The sequence below is a fragment of the Phyllostomus discolor genome, chromosome 7, assembly GCF_004126475.2.
Source record: "Phyllostomus discolor isolate MPI-MPIP mPhyDis1 chromosome 7, mPhyDis1.pri.v3, whole genome shotgun sequence".
Lineage (NCBI taxonomy): Eukaryota > Metazoa > Chordata > Mammalia > Chiroptera > Phyllostomidae > Phyllostomus > Phyllostomus discolor.
In genome coordinates this window covers 112840622-112857431 of record NC_040909.2, presented here as the reverse complement: position 1 = coordinate 112857431, position 16810 = coordinate 112840622, and the positions used below count along the sequence as shown (strand labels likewise).

The 16810-nt window shown below is 46.7% G+C and overlaps 1 long non-coding RNA gene across 1 annotated transcript; it reads left to right on the top strand.

The window, feature by feature from the left end:
* The first annotated feature begins 3753 nt into the window (after positions 1-3753).
* Positions 3754-16027, top strand: LOC118501745. The gene is made up of 2 exons (XR_004904397.1): positions 3754-13178; positions 15101-16027. It is a non-coding gene; the product is annotated as an uncharacterized LOC118501745 (long non-coding RNA).
* Positions 16028-16810: the final 783 nt, after the last annotated feature.

The following is a 16810-nucleotide window of genomic DNA, read 5'->3' as shown; positions in this document are numbered from 1 at the left end:
CCCCAAATTATCTGTCCCACACCCTTTCCACAGCCTGCATCAGCGCCACGCAAGGGGACCTTCCATTGGCGGCATGCTAATTAGGAGGCGATTTCACAAACACTCTGTAAGAGCCTCCACATATGTAAAGCCGGTGAACATCTCTCTCCCTAAATCTGCTCAGCTCCACTCTTTGCAGTCTAGTTAGGTTTCTCCAGACTAAGCAGCTCCATCACTTCCTCCTGTGAGGTGCTTTCTGCTTGCCCTATTCTGGACACATTCCACTGACACTTTCCAGTCTTCAGTACCCCGTTTACTAAAATGGGCCCCCCCGCCCCGCAACTGGGACTCCTGCAGTTCGTTCCTCATTCTTGTGTTTCTAGGGTCCATTAACCCACTGCTCTCCTTCCTGTCTCCCAGCCCTGAAAACGCAGTCACTTTGCCTGCCCTCCTTCCCTTCCAACCCCCAGCCTCCAAGCAGTTCCTCTCACAGCTCACCCTCTTCCTACTTCCACTACTCAGTAGTTTTCACCTTGACTGTGGAAATGGTCCCTTAGCTGGTTTCTTTGTCTGTGTCTCCCCAGAAATGCCTCCCTCATCACCAATGGCTATACAAAGACTGTTTGCTTTTGGTTTGTCTTCTCCCACCCCCTGGGCAAAGAAGCCTCCAGCCCTGGGTCCTGGTTCAGCTGAGCCTCTCTGTGGCTTTAGGTATGTGACTTCTATGTTCAGCCTCAGTTTTTCCACTTGTAAAATGATGTTGAACGAGACAATCTCTAAAAAGCTACCTCTAGTTCTAAGGTACTCTGTATCTCCCCTCTCTCATCTGCCCAAAAGACTGCTTCTAAAGAAATCTTCCTAAAACACTGATCTTCTTTTTCCTGCAAAATCTTCCCATTGCCCCCTACTTTCACATAATTCCAAGTCTCCTTCACCTGGCACTCAGAACCCACTGCATGTTGGTACTAAACACTCCTACCAGATCACTCCATGGTCTTCACGAGCCCACACTCAAGCTAAACTCCTTGGTTTGGCAGCACCAAAAGCTTTTACCTTGTGCTATAGGTGGAATACATGCCGTGTTTTCGTAACCTCCTTGAAAGTGAGGACCACACAGCCTCTAGCACTTGGTAAGCACTCAGTACGTAGTTGAATAAACGTATTAGCCTGGAATTGCACAGAAGTTTTTTGGTCATCACATCATACTCTTGACTTATACTGGGCTTCCAGTCAAATAAAACCCTTAAGCCTTTTAAAAGTACAGTCTTCCGTTGAGCTGCTTTTCTTCATTCTTTCCCTTAGCCCACTTTGATATTTGGAATTTCATCTGCATCCATCTTCCTCGACTCTACAGAACTTTTTGATTCTTGACTCTCTTATCTAGTTTACTGCTGCACGGTGACCCACAGGTATGATTTGTATATTGACTGTTTCATTAAAGTTGATGCAGATGTTGACCAGGAAAAAGACCAGCAGCTTGTCAGATTGGCAGGTACCTCATTCTCTAACTTGCCAATGACCTCTTGTCTAGTGGTCTTTGGGTACATTATTTAACCACATATTACTAGCTGCTCATTTTGTTATAATTCATTGTGCATACAGACAATGGAGAATATTCACTCATTCAACTCCTTTGTTGAGAACCAGTCATGTACAAGGCAGTACGAGGCTTAGTGTGATAGAGAGCAGTGATTGCAGTTTGGCCCCTCTCCTCTTTGAGCTGCAAAGAGCAAATAAGACTCACACACAGATCCACGTGGTACAAGGGAGAATAGAGGCCGAACACAAGAGGTAGGGCAAAGGGCTTCACGGATTCAATGAATGACGAGACACACTCCTGGCTAGGTGCAACCTCACAGAATGAGTGGGGTTGTCACAAGTGGAGATGAGAGGATTAGGTGCAGGCTAAGCTGCTGTAACAAAGAGTCCAAATCACAGAGGCTTTATCACTAGGCTATTCATTTCTCTCAATAGTTAAGATAGGCACATTGTCCAAGCTGTTGTTCTGACCTCGATACAAGGCTTCCAATTGCATGTTCAAGGTGACTGCTCCTGTCCTCACCATGCTCAGCCAGCAGGAAGGGACAAAGCGACCGAGATGTACCACTTAGTCATTCTAAGGGCATTCTGAGGAAGTTCTTTACAATGTTTCTATTTATATCCATCACTTCGGCCGCACTTAGTCACATGGCTACACTCAGGTGAAAGGGAGTGTGGGAAATGTAGTCTTTCACTGGTAACACCATACCCAGCTAAAACTACTTTGAAGAAGGGGAAAGCTGATACTGAGAAGACAAGAGTATACCACAAAGAGAAAAAGAAGAATTCCATGTGAGAAGAAAAACTGTAAAAGGGAGGTGACTGATTAATTTATATCTCAACCAAGTGGAAGTTATCGGGAACATAGATTTGGATTCAGCAGAAAAAAAAAAAAGAACTCTCAGAGAAGAAATGGGCTGTCTTGAGAGTTAAAATTCTCTACCTCTGAAAATGGTTTTGAAAATGTTAAGAATAATTTACACTCAGAGGCAGGATGCATAAAAGGCCAGCCTTTAAGGCTCTCAGCTGTGAGACTGGAGGTCACATGCAGCGGAGAGGAGACAGACCATAAGCTGTCAGGACGCTACAGCACTAGCCCCAGAAAGAGGCAGAAAGGGTGGAAGAGGCCAGAAGGGACTGGAAGGAACAGATGTAATACAAAATGAACAGAGCTGGGTTATCCCTGTGTGCGTGCCCCAGAGGATGTGTGGGGGTGAAGCACTGCTTGTCGATGTCTCAGAAGGGACCTGCAGGCAGGGAAAAGCAGCTCCCAGGAGCACGGCAGCTTGGCTGACTTGGGCAGAAAGGTGGGCGCCAGGAGGCCCTCCCTCTCCCATGGTCAGGTGTGGGCACCACTGCACCTTTCCCAGCCCAGCAAATAGAACCCAGTCTTTCTGCATAAACCAATGAATATCATGATAGGCCCTGCTCCTGAGAAGGCATGTTCGTGAACACGTGTTTTCTCGCTCTGTCGTGATTTTCATGTCTATTTAAATTCAGTAAAAGTATTACTGAATTTTAACATTGTGTGGCCTGTTTTACCCTGCCTCCCTTCAGGTCACCAAAGGTGTTCCATCTGTTTGTTTTGAAAATGCAGCTGTTCTCTGGATTTATGTGTGCTCTAATAGCAAATGTTTTGTGTCACAATAAAAATCATTCCTTTGGTAGATACCATTGTTGCTTTGTGTTCTGTCCAAGAACAGTATTTCATATCTGTTAAAGCATAGCCTCGCCCCCCAGTAAGAGTCCATGGGTGGCCAGTTTGTATTCCAAACCAAGGGGGTCAAATTTTATAGCTTCTAACGGCTGTTAGGGCCACGTCTCAAGGGTCAGAGCTGTAGAGGAAATGCTCTTCTCAAGCAGCCCTTGCAGATTCCCAAGAGAAGAGAGGGAGGCATCAGTGGAAGGGGCTTCCAGTTCGGGTGCCTCTCTCCTGTGGATTTAAGGCATTTTTGTCTGGAAGATGAAGCATCCGTATGTTGGCACAATCACGGGAGCTTCCTTGTATAGGAGCACTTGCTGTGTGTCACACTCTGGCCTCAGGTCTTGGTCCTATGAAGCAGGTTCTCTCAAAGCCCTCATTTTACAGACAAGGAAACTGAGCTCAGAGAGGTTGAGTAACTGATACAAAGTCACACAGAATTCAGTCTCACCTCATTCTGTTGGACTTCAGAGCCCAAGCTCTTAATCACTATATTGTACTTTGTACTAAGGAGTATATTGTACTTCTTAGACAGAGTTCATACTCTGATGCTGCCATAGACTGTGTCTCTGCTTCTCGGGCAAGTAAGCCAAGGCAGTGGCACCATGGCAGTTTCCGGCAGAGCCTGAAGGGAGGTGGAAGGGACAGGACAGAACTTAGCTGGGGGACACACAAGGCAATTGCACCTGACTCACTCCCATGGAAGTTGTGTGGCATGGTGTGTTGAAAAGCTGTGGAGGCAGGTTGTCCGAGTTCACCGTGTGTGACCTTGGCCAAGGTAGTAATCCTTTCTATGCCTCAGTCTCCCCATCTGTACAATGAGCATAAGAATAGGATCTTTCTCACAAGATTGTCTTGAGGATTAAGTGAATGAATATATCCGCAACAAAGGCTACTAGTTACCCCCCACAATACCCTTTTTCTCTTTCCATAGTAATGACTACCAATTTTTAATCACACAGCCTCTCAGAATAAACACTACAATTCCTAGGCTCCCTTGCAGCTATGCATGGGCCATATAACTATGTCTGGCCAATGTGATATAAGTGACCTCTGGCCAGGGGTCTGCCTGGAATGTGGATGTGATACCTGGTATCTAGCTGTCATTTTGGACATAAGGATGAGGGCAACACCCTCAGGATAGTACAGCTGTGAGCTGGAAGGTACCTTTGTCCCTGAAGCCTTCATGAGCAAAGCCACCATATCAGTCCTTCACTGCCTACTTTTGCACTTTTACATAAGAGAAAAATAAATATTTTAGCCACTGTTATTTGGGGCCATTTCTACTCATGGTTGAGCCTAATCCTAGTCTATAAAATGTATAAAACACTTGAAGTGATATCTGGCACATAACAAGCAACTCAATATGTGTTGAATAAATGTTATTATTGTTAGTTATTAGTGTGTGTTAATTAATGGATTATGTGAGGACAAATTATAGAAGGGCTTAAAAGATCAGGAAGAGAAATCTGACCTTGATGTGAGGAGTTTATATTTGTTAACTTCTAAAAAATGATTTGAGAAGAATTGAAGTAAAATGACCCATAATCACTAGGGCCATCCTATAAGGATAAAAGGCAAGAGCTGTGGAAAGCAGGGGAGAGAATTGCACCAGAATTCTAGGCTAAAGCTGGTTATGAAAGCCATGCATAAAATGTAGTCCTGAGTTGCCTGGCTGCTTCAGTTTTGAAGAAAACAGAAGCCTCCGCAGGCTCTTGTGTGGAGGTTTCCCATTGTGCAAAGGCTTCGTTAGGCAGCTGAACCCAGCAGTTCCGTGCAAGACAGATTGGACGGGGAAGGACTGAGGGTTCATTAAGGAAGCCGTTGCAGGAGCCCAAACACGAAGTGATGGAAACGATGGCGATGGGATGGGAATCAGGAAACAGGTATGGAAGATGATTCGAAGGAACTCTAGAGGACTTGACATGGAATGCCTCCAGATAAAGCAAATGCAGACATCAAAGATGACTGAAGTTTCACATCTGAGCAATTACAGTAGTCAGGTGTCTGCTATTGAAGTGCCATGTAACAAGCACTCTCATAATCTCAGGGCCTTGCAACAATAAACACTTAATTTATCGCTTACGGGTGTGCAGGTTGGCTATGACTCTCTTGGGTGGCTGGAACCAGGCTTGTCTCCAAGCTGCCAGTTGTGTTCAGATCTATTCCAACTGTCTCCTCATTCTGGAACCAGAGGCTATTCGGGCAAATTCACTGTGGGGCAGATGGCGGAAGTGCAAGAGAGTTAGCCAAGCCATGAAAACATATCTAAAGCCCCTGCTCACAACACCTCCAGTAATGTTTCTATTAGCCGAAGCACGTCACGTGGCTAAGTCCAAAGACAGTGGGGTGAGGCTGTATGGGCCAATTCTATCACATGGCAGGAGGAGTAAAGACGAAACAACAATAACCCAACCTGCCACAACAAATAGAATACGAGTGATGCGGCGGGCATGGAAATTAGGAGTGGAGCAGAGAAGAATGGTGGGTTTCTTAAAGTGAGGCCACCTGTCCTGTGACAGCCATCTGTCTGATGCAGAGTTCTGGCACTGCAGTCGGGATTTCTGGTTCCAGGTCTAACTTGGGAGCATACTCATTCTTCCTCTTGTTGCTGCTTCTTTGTCACAGAGGTTAAAATTAGACCATCAAGTGGACCTTTCCCCCTGCGTCTAAGTGTGCCAACCCTTTCCCTTCCCCCCACACACCATGGTTAGGAACCTGCTGTGCAGTCACTCCTGAGATCAGCTTTGCAACAGACATTGGTGGATGTGCCATAAGAACAGTTCCCCAACCTGGGACCTCCTATGCGAGGGAAAATCTAGAAGGGAATATCCCCAGATGGCACTACTGGTGATGGGACTTCAGGATACTTGAGGTCTCTCTGTGTATTTTCCAAAATTTCTATAATGAGCATATATACATCTTGTAATTTCAAGGATTCTTAAAATGATTTTTAACAGATCATATCACTGGCTTGACTTCATTTTGCCCCTCGTTTGCCGGTACATATCTAAAGAAAAAGTATGTCTCTGAAGTGCTAGTCAGCACGGTGGACCAAGCCTGCCTTCCCGGGAGCAACACACGCTTGAGGCTAGTTCCCTCCTCCCAATACTAACCGCTCAGACATAGTTTGAGGGTTTCTTTTCTTTTCACTCCTGAACTTTCTTTGAGAGGTGAGAGGTGGGCGGGGGGGTGGGGGGGGATTTTAGTTCGAATACAAAAGAATAAATCAGATTTTTCCTCTTGTTCCTCACGTGTTGATGTTTGGGTTTTCCAATCAAACTGTCTATAATGAAGTCAAGAAGGAAGCAAGCACCAGGGAGCCACCAGCCCGTGAATGTTGCAAATGCTCCCCAGCCCCTCCCACACTTAGCCACGCCCCCCTCCGTGACGCCTCTGGCAGAGGCAAAACCAGTGACCTGGAAAGACTGCTCTGCTGGGGTTCTCCTCACCAAACCCCCATTCTCGCAGACCACAGAAGAGCAGGTTTTGAGTAAAAGGAGCATGAGCTTTGAGTCAGGCTAGTCCTGACTCCTCTACAGCATGATCTAGTTTCTCACAGCTAAGCTTCCATTTAACCTCCCCCACAGCCACGGCATCCTCTTCCTCACCTCCCACGCACACCCTGACTGCTTCTTACTTACATCTTCCTTGAGGGACACTAACCCACAGATCCTCCACCATCCACTTGTCAAGTCCAAAGTTCAGCCCCTAGTTTACGTTGGCGGTTGGTCGTATGTGGAATCTTCAGTTATTCACATTCTTCCAACCCTCCTTCCCTTGGTTTCTGTGAAATCGTGCTCTCCTGGTTCTCCTGGGCGCTCTCTGAACATTCGAAGTCCTGTTTCTTCCTCTCTCAGCCTTTCCTTGTTGCTCTCCTGGTGGCCGCCCTCTGCTTGCTGGTGTTCTCACCCCCACACTTTCTCAGTGGTCTGATTCATTCTTTGTTTCCACCACGATTCATATGCTGATAACTCCAGCCCAGACCTTTCCCTCTGATTCATATTTCCTGGAGGAGCTGGTCATCACATGGATGTCTCATGAGCCTGAAACCCAGCATGTCCAGAGCTGAATTCATCTCTCCATTAAGGCACTTTGGTTACAAGCAACAGGGCCTGACTGATTCTGTCTAGCCCGCGCACAGGTTAAAGGACAATTAATCCTTCCTTAACTGGAAGAATTGCAAGATGGTTCCTAGAATCAAGGAAAAAAATCACTGAACAACCTGCAGTCTGGTAGGCAAGGACCACGTTACAGCATAGATTCAAGTTCCTAAAAGTGAATTTGACACGCCCAGCTTGGGTCACAGCTCCACTTCTTGAGTCTGTTCTCAGAGTAAAGGGAGACAAGAGATGCGAAAGGTCCCAGAAAGACAATAGCCACCCTGTGTCCCAAATCTGTTTTCCCCCCTACATTTTCCGTCTCAGTTGGTGATTCTACTACTATCTCTCTCTCTACCACTGAGACTGGGAAGGGGTCTCTCCCCCACTTACCCCACTCCCCTCCCTCTCATGCCCCCCTCACATCCATCTTGTATAGCAAAGACCATCAACCATTAAGTTCTAAGAGTTTGCCTTTAAAGTAGTTCTCCAAACAGTTGCCTCCGCTCCATCACTTGGACCTCTGAACTCTGTTGGGGTCTTATTATCTCTTGCCTTGATGACTGTTAAGCCTCCCAAAGAGTCTCTCTGTTCCCACTCTTGTCCACCTCAAATTCTGCCTCCACAGAAGAGCCGGAGCAATCGATCAGAAACCCACATCTGACCATATTACTCCCTGTTTGAGCTCTTTGCCTACAGGGTAAACTATGGGACTTAGAGTACGTATTTCTTGATATAAAATTAAGTTCTGCCAGGGCCTGGCCCCTGCCTACAATGCCCAGTCCATAGTCCCTGCTCCGCAGCCTGTTTTATCCTTGCTGATGGCAGCCCCTCTGCCTGAGAGGCCACCATTCTCCCTACCATCGACCCGGGACCTGGCGATCCCCAGCTCATCTTTAGAACTCAGTTGAGCCCTCAGCCTCTCCCTCACAAACCTCCCTTAAGTCTCTCTGGGCATTTCCCGTGGGGTTGAGGATCCCTCCTGAGTGCTCCCATAATGCCTTAAACATTTCGCTATCACCGCACGTAAACCACTGTTGATGCACCTCTGTCTCTGCACCTGCATCTGCCATCTATAAATTCTTGGAAAGCAGGAACAGGGCAAGGCGTACAGTCGTGGCTCCACAAATTCGTTTTGAGTGGTCTTTGAACTTGGTAAATCACAAACTCTCTGGGCTTCAGCTTTCTCATTACAGAAAGGGGATAACTCCACTTATCCCATGTTGTGAAATTAAATGGAATAAAGCCATTAAAATGCCTTACGCAGTGGCATATAGGACCTGCTCAGTTAAAAGTCACTTCCCTCACCACCATTCATCCTCCCGCCACAATTTTAATTAAGAGGAAGAAGATTTCTTAGTGTCCTTTGTTTAGCTGTATGTCTTCCTAACTGGAGCATAATCTCTGTGAGAAAATGGGGCACGTCTGTCTTGTTCATTGCTAAACCTCTTACATATGGCAGGTGCTTAGTAAATATTTTAGGGTAAATGAATAATTGCTATGTATGCCTATTTGATCATTCATTTGCACCTTCAATTGAACCTAATGCTCTTGTTTCATTGCCCCATTATATAAATCACTGACTTCAATTTGTTTAGCATGCCTTGTTTCTTGTTGCAAACCAGCTGATGCTCGGGGAAGAATGGAGACTGGGTTCCTGCACATGCCACCTCTTTCTAACACACACACACACACACACACACACACACACCATGCTGCCCTAGGAACTGACAGGAAACCCCTGCTGACCCAACTCTAACAGCGTGGAGAACATTTCAATGAACTCGCCCCAGCACAAGCCCCAGCAGCATTAAGACCTTAGGCGTGGGAATCAGACCAGCAGGGCTTGAATCCTGACTTCGTGACCAGCTATGTGAATTTGGGCCTCGTCTATAAAATGGAAATTGTCATACCATTGGGGGTAGTGTTAGAATTAAATGTGCTATGCTATTTGCTTTGCATTCATTAAATGTTAACTAAAAACCCTATTATGGCAATGTCTATAAGCTTTGCTCTACCACAGATTTTTGGCCTAATTACTCATTCCAGCCTTCAGAATCCTTTAAGAATGGATACTTCTACAACTCAGAAGAAAGAGAATGAAACCATGAAGGGATCTATGAAGGGACTGGAGGTAGTTTTTACTTACTTCCCCTTAGATTATCATATATGATTATGATGAAAGCCCAGTGAAAGGGTTACAGAAATAATATTCTGCCTCTTTTAAAGATAGAGAAACTGACACCCAAAGAGACTCAGTGACTTGTTCAAGGTCGCACTGGCAGTGAACAGCAGAGTCAACGATGGCATCCCCCTAACGAGCAGCCCCTCAAGCTAGTCTCTGTAAAGACAGCTGACACTGCAGCTCGAGGGAACACTGCATGTGCCCACCTTGCCCTGCAGCAGTCTGGCTGCTGTATGCTGCATGACTGAACAGTGTGCATTGTCCTAAACGGTAAGTATGTGCTTCATGTGCAACAAAGACTCTCTGAGCCACTTCCTCCAGCAGCTATGCCTGTGAGCCAGGGAGTGGCGAGAGCTCGCAGCAGCTGGGTTGGCATGCACCCTGCTCACTGCTGTTTAGTCGTGCAGAACACCGAGCACCTCTCCCTCCGGCTTCTCCTGGCAGGCAGCACTGTGTTCTCTCCATCGGCCTCCAGTGCTTTTGCTGTGGTCAGGGAGAGTGAGCAGAACCCTCGCAAGGTTTTGGTTACTGGAGGTGGACATTTTGTGATGAGAAGCCCGTCTTTAAAAGCATGCTGTGCATTAGCATCCTCTCATTTGAAGAGAGCTATTTTTGTCTTCCATCTTAGAGACTGTTCCAAAATATGGGAGGCAGGGACCAGAAGGCAAACCAAAAGAAGCCAATGTCTCCAGCTCAGAAGAGAACAAATTACTGCCATCCCCTCAATAACTGTAACAACATCAATTGCCACGGCACCGATAAAGAACAGGAGTCAGAGTCAGCTGCACCGTGGTCTCTTTCTGTGGGATTTCTCTCCTTACCCTTCAGGAACAGGGTTTGTTGCCATGGTTACTAGCAAACCACATGACAGCCTCGCTACCTAGAAGTGTAGGAGAACAGCCCATCAGCCTGTGATGGGGGAGATGCCTCCCTCCCAAGCTTGGTCGCTTTTCCTTCGCAGACCTGCGTGGCCCCGGCATCTCCCTCATTTCCTATATCCCCAGCTCTGAGGTGCAGGGCCGGCCATTCTTTGGGCACCAGAACGTTGCTTTTGTGATGAAAGCAACACAAGTTTTCCTCAAGGGCCTCTCCCTCTAGTTTCAGGAGCCCCTCTTCCCCTCCCTAGCCCCTTCCTTCCCGGACCCCTCTGACACACACACACACACACACACACACACACACACAAGAGCTGTAATTAAATACAGCACTGAGTTGAGTGGGAAGCAGTGGAGCACACAGCCTACACCACTTGAATAAGCTCTTTTTTAAAACTCAAGGATGGCATGAGTCAGGGATTTTGAAGCTGTGGTACAGTCAGGATACCAGTGCCTCAAGGGGATGGAGGGAAGGAGGGGAGGAGGGAGCACCGGTTCTACCGGTTCCTAAAGAGACCAGGTGGGGCCTGGTTTTCCGGGCACAACCTTCAGGGGGTCTGTAGACCCTCTGACTGCCTCAGGGTCATGGAACTGGGTTCACTCTGACAACCTCTGATATGGTACAGTAGACATAACCACCCCCGCCCCAGCCAACGGCATTGCTTTCTGCGAAGAGAAAGTCAGCGCCTGGAGAGAGCTCTCAAACAACAAAGTTCTCCACCTCCCTACCTCCCCATCTCCCCACCTCCCTCGACACCTTCCCGGTGGAACCAGATGGCATTAGTGGGTTAGCCCAAGTCTGGAGCTCTGGAAGTTGGCTGGGGAGTGGGTGGACCTCAGCAGCAGCAGCCTGGGCTAGAATTGCACATCCTTTTTTCTGACAATTACAGATTGCCTACTTCTCGGGTTCAGATCACATCTCTTCTTGTCACTCCCATCAGATTTTCTGGTCTTCTTTCCCATTGCAAAAGCAAAGTCAGGATGACACATCAGCAGGCAACAGAAGGTAAGGCCTGGGAGGGACTCCACCCTGGCTGTACTAGGTGGTTTGGAGGACTCGCCTCAGGGCCCCTGCCTCAAGGAACAGAGTGTAGTGGTGGGGGTTGTGGGATGTGGGGAGGGACTTGGGAGAAGCAGCGGACTCACAAATGTAGCTAACCTGTGGGCCCCCCTGGGCAAGGGCCGAGGAGGCTAGCAGTCTCTAAAATGAAGGGCCCAGAGGTGCACGGCCAGGGCGCGTGAGACTCTACCCAGTGGGGTACAGAAAACATTCAAAATTCCATATATAGTTGTTTGATCTCTTCCTTTTTTATATCTATTTTGGAACATGTATTATAATGTATAGTATGTAGTTATATCAAGTAAGATCAGATTCAGCTGAGATTAAGAAAGATGAGATTAGGCAAAACAACACTTTCACCAAGAGAGAACTTGACTTCTTTCTCTTGTACATGCGGTCTGGGGGCAAGCTGCCCAGTGCTGGTAAGGCGTAGTTTCTAAAATGTGGCTACCACTTCCTTGTCAAGGCTATTGCTCATGGTCAAGGCTTCTTGTCTACCGTGGGCAGCAGGAGGCAGAAAGAAGAAAAGAACTGCATGCCTCACCCACTAAGGACACCTCCTGGGAACTGCACCCTACGCTTCTGACAATTCATTGGCTAGAATCTGTTCATATGGCCTCATATAGTCTACTCTGCACGTCATGTGCCCACTGGGGAATGCTGCACTAGGGAAGTAGGAAGGGACGAACACTGGGGTGCCACTAGCAGTCTTTACCACAGTACTACAGCAGTAGACTGGCATATGTGTTGTTAGTACTCACAAAATAATAAAGGTACTTCTTGGGGGGCATAGTCAAAATTGGTTTCTATGTGGTGGAGTTCAATGACTATTGCTATGGATTGTAGTACCCAACAAATACATGTAATTGATTGAAAGAAGGAGTAAGGGATTTTTTTTTAACCACCTGGCATCTCTTCACTCTTCTCCAGGGCAGCACTATGGAGAATGTTGTGTGAGGACTCATTCCTCATCCACTCTCAGCCACGTAGTTGTGAGTGGCCCTGATTAGCCTCAGCAAACCAACTTCTTCCATCCCTTGGCCACTGGGCTTGGTGCCGGTTACTGAGAGTCAGGACCGAGACTTTTATTCGGCTCTCAGAAGGGAGACCCTGGACACGAAGCACGTGAAGTGCGGAGCTGCCCAAACCCCCTTATAACCACGATGGGAGAGTTTGTCTGGGAATATGGCCAACGTTCAGAGGAGAGGGGAGCCATGTGGAGAAAGGACCAGGTCCTGGTGATATTATTTTTCCTCCTGTTGCTACTTCTGAACAGCTGCATCTGAACTCGAACACAGCGTGCGCTGGGATCAGTAGCCATCTTGGACCCGATGATGAGGTCAACCCCCTAGAAGAAACAGAGCAACTAGCAGGAAGGAGCCCAGGACTGGATGACCTCCTGCAGCAGAGCCACAGAACCTGGCCTGTGTCCATGTGAAAGAGAATCAATTTTAATCTCATTAAGGTCACTATCTATTTAAGAGTCTTTGTCTTAGTAACCAGCCTATAACCTAACTAGTACACACGCATTTTCTTGTTTATTTCTACTTATCTTATTTAATTATCCAAGAAAGTGAGTGCAGAACAAAGATTTGAACCCAAGACTGCCTGACTCAGGAGCCCATGCTGCTGGCCACGCGTTCAACACTCAGCTCCTGTGTCCCCTGGGCTGAATCTCTTACTACGTGCAGAGTGGAGTCTCGATGCTTTACACAGTTCTCTCATTGCCTCTTTGCATGTAAGTGCTTTGGGTCAGAGGCTGGGCTGATCCCCCTTGCATTGTCCAGGTCTGCAGGGCTTGGCAATCTCTCTGTAACTGTTGACCAAATACATGGTCTTACTGAGCTTCAGAATATCTAGCAGGCTATTGGAGGATCAAATGAGATAATTTTGAGAAGATGTTTTGGAAACTACAAGTTTTGATTATAATTAACCCTCTCACTAGGACATTCTCTACCTTGAGGGCAGGAATATGGCTGTTTCCATCCCGTGTTTCAGGACTTTCTTCTGGTGACTTCCTCCACGAGTCATGTTGCTCTTAGAGGAGACCTCACAGGCTGCTCAGACGCACCTCTGCTGCCCTGCTGCCCTGCTGCCCCCACTTGCGTGGCGTTTCCACTGAGAGTTCTGTTGGTAAATGGCCCTTAACAACTGGGAACTGACATCAAAATGTGACTCAGCAGTATAGGACAGGGGATGAGTTCATGCCGTTCCCCAAGTATACCCGTGAGTTCTCCCCTCCTTGCCTCTGCACACGTTCTTCTCTCCGCCACAGTCCAGAGTCTTCCTTCAAGGTCAGGTTCAAAGTCACCTGCTCTGCAGAAGTCTCCCAAGTTTAGCAGGGGCATCTAGGGGGTCTCTTATTTTTCTTGTGTGTCACTTTGTACCTTATTATAAGATGTACATTATAAGATGTATATTATATTATAGTTTGATTTGTCCTTTTTAAAAAAATAAACCCACTTCATCCCAACTACCTTCTATGCCCCTCATAGGAGAAGTTTTCAAGGGCAGAGACTGTGTCTTATTTGAGTCCTCAGCACCTACCTCAGTGCCTGGTGCCGTTGGTAATGTAACAAATGCTTACTGAGTGGATGAGTGAGGAAACATGTGAGCAAAGAGGTCTACAAACTTGGTCTGTAGCATTATGACAAACTCATCAAATTCCCATTGGTTAGCTTACTCAGATATGCACTCATTCACTCATTCAAATTTTATTGAGTACCCATTACATTCCAGACACTAGAATACAGGGCAAATGGGAGAGACCGAGTCCCTACCCTCATAAACTTATATCTGAGTAGTAGAAACTGAAAATAAATAAACAAATCAATAAGTAAACAAGCTATCTACCGATGCTGATATATCCCATGAAGGAAATGAACAGGGGGAGTGTGACAGGGCACCTGAGATTGCCAATGGGTTATATTTTTAAAAAATGTATTGACTTCAGAGAGAGAGGGGAAAGGAAGAAGAGGGAGAGAAGCATTGATCTGTTGTTCCACTCACTGATGCACCCACTGGTTGACTCTTATATCTGCCCTGACTGAGGATCGAACCAGCAACCCTGGTGCCTTGGGACGACACTCCAACCAACTGAGCTACCGGCCAGAGCAGCCAATGGTCTACTGCAATGGCTGGGCCAGGACACTTGAGCTGAGTCCTAAAGAATGAGAATGAGATAATGAACATGGGGAAAAACAGAGGATAACCCCAAACACGGGAAAAGAAAAAAAAAAGACTGCTTCTCTCTCTGAGGCTCCATGTTCTCATCTGTAAAACTGACATATTAAGAGCACCCACTTGAGGGTTTGCTGTGAAGCTTAAATGCATTGATACACTTAACATGATGCCTAGCACATGGCAAGCTCTTATGATCAATTCTGGGGTGATGCTATAGAAAGGAAATGAGGGTGAAGCCACAGAGCCCTCTGTAATCTGTACTTCCTTTCCTGTGTTCTCCCAAGCCATCTGTTAAACAACACATTTAAGAATGTTTCTGGGCATCGACCTCAATCTCTGGCCTACATTCTCCACAGTCTCTCTAAAATGAGTGTAAATACCGTCTAAGGTTGATAGGGGGAGCAAATCAAATGTGATGATGGATATGAAAGCTTATACAATGGAAATTACTACTATTGTATTGTCGTCTCCTCATAGTTTCTCCATCATTTCTGGCTGCAAGCATACCATCTATTTTGCCAAGGACCTTCTTACAAACGAAGCCTGTGAAACTGAAGGTGGAACTTCAAGCAAGCTCTGGCACAGTGGGGACCACACCTGAGGCGCACAGACCCGGCACAGCCTCAGGACTAGGTAATAAGTCAGCAGAGGCTAGAGCAGAGCTCCAGTCTCCCTTCCCCAGGGGCCAACCCGATGCACCTACAGCATCCTGCAGTTCGCTGTGTTACTCCGGAACCAAGGCTGTGTTTCAAGGAATTGCAAGGCACTTATTCACAAGGCTAGTCTTATCTTCTGGGCAGATGGGAGGAACCTGTGTTTGTCACAGGAGCAGATAGAAAGATTCGAACTACGTCAGTGACAAACCCTTTTCTGCAGTTCAAAGTCCTCTGAACCTGTGGGTTCTCTGATAAAGTGGTGTGTGTGTGTGTGTGTGTGTGCGTGCACGCACACGTATGTGCATACAAGACAGGAGAAACAGCACAGGCTCCATACTCTACGTCACTGACTCTAACAGATATGATTATTTTATGTATTCACGTCTTCAAGTCTGGCCTTAAATGGCAACATAAGCAGAAAGATGCCAAGAAGAGTAATGGAACAAGAGCTTAATTATAGCGGCCTTTGTCCAACTAACACGCCAATAATTTGCCTCATTGAATGATTCAGCAGTTATCCTGCCAGGCTCCCAAAGAAAGCCCCTATCTGAGATGACGTAATCTCTCTCCACACCCACTGCCACACATTTACCGTCCCTCCCCAGAGCCACAGTTCCATCTGTGGCACCTTCAGTTGCCATCTGCATGGTGACAAATATGTATTTCATCATTTAAATGGTATTACAATGCACAATGTTGCTAATCAAGCCCTCCACGTTTAAAAAATTCAATAAAAAAGTTAAGACAGGAAAAATCTTTGCCTCTAGTGAGCTCTGTATCGGCAAATTATGCCTGCAGAATGCCTTCAGTGCCTCAAATTAGATATTTGATCTATGTACCCCATGAATATTTATACTTTGAGGCAAAATGACTTAATTTATCACTGGAAATCGAGGCGACTGTCTAGACTTGCTGTGCGGCAGGCGCTGCAGAGACTGTGAGGAGAAGGGAGGGGACCCTGTTTCTACCCCGCCCCACGCACCTGGTGTGAGGCTGGCAGATGCGTTTGCTTGCCTCCCTCCAGTCCAGCAATTTTCCACGTCTTCATGACTAGCCAAGTGCTCTGGGAAGGTGCACTTATCCTCGTCTAGACCAATTTTGATTTTTCTTGCCACTCTTGCCTAGGTATAGCATTCACTGTATTTCAGCTTATGTCAAAGGGAAATGGAACGAGGTCTGGCTGGTGTCGGGGAGTTCTGAGAAAGATTTGCTTCCTAATAAAAAGAGCTCCAAAGAATAAGTAGTTCTTTTTTTTTTCTGCCACTGGATATTGTTGTGATGCAAGGAACTCCTGCAGCCATCTAGCCAACATGAGGGGAGGCAGATGGGAGGATGACAGAGATGGCAAAAACCTGGGTCCTTGATGTCATCAGTAAGGTGCTGATAAACCAGCCTAGGGCTCCCTTACTTCCAGACTTCTCATTATATAAGGTAATACCTCCTTGGTTATTTAAGCTGGTGGATCAAGGCTGCCTATTACACAGAAGCTGAAAATATCATTACCACATGAGGCAGTGACTTTCAAGCTTCC